Source organism: Astyanax mexicanus, chromosome 4 (genome assembly GCF_023375975.1).
Source record: "Astyanax mexicanus isolate ESR-SI-001 chromosome 4, AstMex3_surface, whole genome shotgun sequence".
NCBI lineage: Eukaryota > Metazoa > Chordata > Actinopteri > Characiformes > Acestrorhamphidae > Astyanax > Astyanax mexicanus.
The window spans coordinates 4,092,053-4,097,266 of NC_064411.1; the positions used below are offsets into that span (position 1 = coordinate 4,092,053).

Here is a 5,214-nt window from a genome sequence, read left to right on the forward strand (position 1 = left end):
ACTGCGCCGGCGCAATCTGTCTTCTAATACAGCCTCTGAAGGATGCAGCCCTTAAAGTGGGACACACTGTAAAGTTTTTGTCCCCCACGCGATACACGCGCTATTTTATTTCATATTCCGCCAGCAACACCCCCCGTTCTCACCTGAAGTACTGCGCCGGTCCAAACTGAAGTGATCAGTCATTTCAATGAAATATTTACCTTTAGGATGCCCTATTTTTAGACAATTTACATCTTTCTTATTGGTTCCTGGGATTATGAATGTGCACATTGGGTGTTCTTCTTTACTCACCTTCTGCATATAATCACTTCCCCATGTAACTTCCATAAACCCTTTTCTGCTGGTGAGTTTTTATAAAACCACTTCAGTTCACCATCTAACTCAGTAGATTTCATAGTGTAATGCTTACAGGGCCATGTATGTAATTATCTGATTTTAAAAGTAATGTTTTCCAAACGGTGTAAACTCTAAACCAAAACACAAAATGGTTTCATGTTCTGCTCATACTTTTAACATTTCTTACAACTGCTCAATATAATCAAAAAAGAAACAAAATTAAACCTGACATATTGGAATTGTTGTGTTTATTGGGAAATTATTTAAATCCGTTACTCTATTAGGTGTAGATTTTTTTGGGGGAACTGGTCATTAATTTCCAGGTCTGTTTCTCTAAGTTCCCTTCCTTTGCTCATGATGAGATGTTTATAATGTTCGACCTTAGCCGCAATTGTCACGGATGCCTATTCTGTAGTTTTTAACCTCCTAAGCGGTACGCTTGCAGTGGAATGTGATGGATGAGGCCAGTTCAGGTGTTCAGATTTTGAGTTTGGTGATCATGAAGTTCTTTAAGAGAACTTTAAGGTGTTTTCCTGTGTGTGTTCCTGTATTCCAGAGAAGACAATGTTGTTCCTCATACTACGTGCTTGTAGGTCCAAAATTGTTTCTCTCATTTGTTTGTTTTCGATGATAACTGATGAAAGCTGGGTTGTGAGTTCACTGATGCAATGCTGTAGCGTTTTGTTCTCTTTAATTGGGATAGTTTTGCTCTTGGCTGAATTCCAAGCTTTCACGAAGAGCTTGGAATTCTTTGTGTAGGTTTTTGACGAGGGATATTCTAGCGTTGAGCGCAGATAGATTGCTGTTGATGGAGGGCAGGATAGAACTGACCTCTGTGCAGCAGGGTGGTGAAGCTGGATCTCCTGTGTTTCCAGGTGAGCTTGGTGGTTGTTTGCCGGTGGGGGTTTGGAGTTGTTTGAATTACGCAGTTTTTAAAGTTTTCCGTGAGAGTGCAACGCTGTTAGGTTGTTTGTCTAGCAGCAGGGGGCCGCCATCTTGGTTCACACACAGTGTCTCGCAAGAGAGTGCTCAATGCCCATCACTCTGAAATGTGAAGTTTTAGCTGTGTAGAACAATAATACCTCTTGCACTCTTTACTGTGAGCCTTCATCGGTGAAAAGGGGAATTCTTCCTCACATATGACACATTTCTGCGGTGGTCCAACAAGCTGGTCGACATATCTACAGAGGAGAACCTGTTCAAACAACTTATGTTCAAACAACTTATGTTCAAAACAACTTATGGGCTGGTTTTCAGAAGGAAGGTCTGTGGATCTTTCAAATGTCTGACATGGTAGCCCTCATTGGTGCAGGGAATGTGTAACGCCAGACAGAGTGGAGCGACGCTTGCCGAGTAAAATGAACAAACAGGTTTATTTACAGGCTGACAACCAGATAGTACAGATGTTACAGCCAAAAAAACAATAATCTCACCAGAAACCAAAGCCGTAGTAGTATAAACAGTCCGTGTTCGAAACCAAAAGACAGTCCAACCAAGCATTAAATCCAAAAGGGGCAAAACAAGAGACATAAACTGATAAACCAGAAAAGAGGGTCGTAACGAGAAGGCAATAGAAGAAACCATGAGAAACGCTTAGTATGCAACCAAAGTCTACAATACCTCGCGAAGATAGAATACATAATGCAGCCTTAAATACAAAACACATGATGAGCATAACGCGGAACTAAGGAGCGTCGGGGCGTAACGTGATTGGGCGAAGGAGAGCGACTGACAGTGACGTCATAAATCATAGGATTCTGGGAAATGGAGTCCGGTAGTGTGTAAGGAGACTCAGGCTGCGTAACAGAATGGGTTTCAGAAGGCGACCTCAGGTTGTTCCAGACATTTTAAGCAATTCAAATGCACCACCTTGTCTGAGTTTTGGAAATACAGCTAAAATGAATTCCCTGAATTCATGTGGATTTGTCTGACAACCTGAAAAGAGAAGTTAGACAATTTTGATACTATCACTAAACTGAGTGTGTGTTAACTGTGATGCCTTACACACATTCAAAGTAAGACATTTCTCCCCTAATCCTGCAGCAATAAGCAGCTGTTTGGCAAATCGATTGGGCACTAAATCCTCAATTTCTTCCTCAAGAAAACAGAAGACGTGAGTGTAAGAATGAAGTTGTGCAGACACGGCAAAGCATCTCCGACTTGACCTTCTCCCTCTGTCTGCGTACGGCCCGAACAGCCTCGCAACCTCAGCTAAGCGTGGAGAAAATGCTAACTTCAATTGTGAGGCACTTAAGCAGAACTAACCATCTAAATCAGCAGCGAAGTTGAATATAAATCGTATATTAAGCTGTTGTAAAATCCTACCGTCCACTGGGTGACTGGGTGTCATGGCATGTGACGGAGTAGCAGGCGAACTTGGCGCGTTCACAGAACCCAGTGGGCGAGAATAGGACCGCCCACCTAATTACCATACAAATTCAAAAATACAGAAATAAATAAATGAAGAAATGTGGAAATAAAGGAAGAAATGTTGAACTAAATGTATGAATATATAAATGTTGAAATAAATAAACGTTGAAATAAATAAATGCACATATAAATGAATAAATAAAAGTTAAAAAGTAAGTAAATAAGAAATGTATTTATTAATTTACTTAATTAATTTATTTAGCCACACAATTATTTATGCGTGTATTTATTAATTTATTTATTCATTTATATGTTAATTTATTTATATATTTATTTATATATTTATTCATTTATTTATATATATATATTTTTTTTTACATTTATATGTGCATTTATTTATTTATTTATTTATTTATGTCATTTTTGGTCCTCCATATCTATAATATTATGTATACAATATAAAACCCGCTCCTACACATTTGGTTGTGAGTGTTTATAAAGTTGATGTTTTTAAGATGAAATGCTGTTTTTGAATCAGGTTTCGGGGAAAGTTTTGGGGAAAGGAAAGATCCTGCAGATCTTGATGAAGATGTTCTTTGTGTTCTGGAGCTCAGCGCTGTTTCTGACAGAGGAGAAGATTCTCCTGTTCAGCCTCCAGCGTAAATCTACTTCTTTATCCTCCTCCTCCTTCTGATCCTCCTGCTTTTTATTATTATCATAATAATCCTGTTTAATAACCATTACAAACGCTCTCTTTTAAAAGGAACAGAAGACGGGGAAGCAGAATCAACAAAATGTAAAGAAAAGAGGAGAGATGTTTTCTTTTTTTCCAGCACTGTTTACTTTTCTTCATCTTATGTTCATCAAACTGAGCAAAGCAAAAATATTACATATATATAATAAACCTACTCAGTTATTGAGACTTTAATAACCAGTGTATTTCTTTGTTTCTATATTTATTATTATTATTATTATTATTACATATAGATATAGATCCACTCACACATCTTTAGCATTGCTTCAACCGCTTTGTTGAGGAGATGATCTTAAAATTTAATTCTGAATCCAACCTTTATATTACCTTTAATAGTGAGCCAGAAGGGTTCAAATAGACCACTGAAGGCGTGTCGTCATTTTCTAGTCGGCTCCATGTTGTTTATGCCCATATTTGGGGTTCAGTGTCTAAAAGGTTCAGACCTATAAGAAAAGTGAATGGGCTTTTCAAGAACTGGCCTCTGTCACATTCTGTGGTAAATAAATTTGTTCAGAACCTGTACGTTTTATTCTGTGTACATTTTACTCCTAAATATCGCTGCATTCTGCGCAACACCAGCAAACTTCTGTCAGATCACGTTCTAGATTATTCTTCTTCTTCGCGGAGGATCATTAAAGTATTTAAACAGGTGAAAACTCTTATCAGTCTGGTGTATGGTGATGTTGAGCAGTGTAGACTGTGTTAGAGCTTTAAAATGCAGATAATAAGAGAAAGTGAGCTTTTACTGTTCAGGATTCCCCGCAGGGTTTATTATTTAGTTATGGTCATTAGTTTATTAGAGCACACCTGACCCAAATAATCAACTAATTAACTAACTAATCGACTAACTACCTGCCCTCGCTGAGTGATACAGCAGAAAAACTAGAAGGACAGAGTTACTCCAGAACCACAGAGCTAATCCCGCTAACTTAAGAGCCATAAAGTATAAAATACCTAATGTAAAACTACTAAAACAATGAGCCAGAAGCACCAAACAGCTCTAATGTACAATCATGTACTTAGTGAGTAACTCCTTAAAGCAGTGGAAACACGGGCCGGTTCTTAAAAGGTTCTCAGGAACCGGAACCGGCTCCAGCACCAGCACTTTGTTGGTGGAAAAGAGGTATCTGTGCTGCTGGGTTATTGATTTCTGCTGTAACACTCTCAGCTCTCCTCATTGAGGGCAGTTAGTTCCTTAGTTGGATCAGCTGTGTGTAATATGCTGTAAATATACGGCCAGAGTTCGCTGGTGTTGCGCTGAAAAGAGACCCCTGCTAATCTCTGCAGCTGCACTGTAGAATTAGCTTAAAGCTAACTTTTCTAATTTTTAGAGAAAAAATTGAAAACTAATTTTTCTCATTACGACTCTTCGTAATTCAGAGGATCCAGTGATGTTTAGGAGATAAATGTACACAGAATAAAACGTACAGGTTCTGAACATATTTATTTACTACAGAATGTGACAGAGGACAGTTTTTAAAAAGCTAATTCATTTTCCTCACAGAGAATAAAAAGCTTAGACACGTAAGCCGTACGAAGACTACAGAATGACGCAGGACTTCAGTAGACTGTACTGCAGCTTTGTTGAGGGACAGATGGTGTCATGGACAAGACAAGACAAGACAAGAAACTACAACAAGCAAAAGAACAAAAAACAGGAATGTTAATTACACCACCAAGCTCAACTCCAACTTCCACAATAATCTGACCACACAAACCAAACACACAAAAAAATCATCAGACTCCTCTTCACC

The 5,214-nt window shown here is 38.5% G+C and overlaps 2 protein-coding genes across 3 annotated transcripts in view; both read right to left on the reverse strand.

The window, feature by feature from the left end:
- LOC125801395 (zinc finger protein 239-like) overlaps positions 1 to 5,214 on the reverse strand; it is a 250,068-nt gene that overhangs the window by 199,280 nt on the left and 45,574 nt on the right. The gene's annotated exons all lie outside the window — the stretch shown is intronic.
- Positions 1 to 5,214, reverse strand: part of LOC125801378 (zinc finger protein 239-like) — a 337,284-nt gene that overhangs the window by 44,058 nt on the left and 288,012 nt on the right. The window lies entirely within an intron of this gene.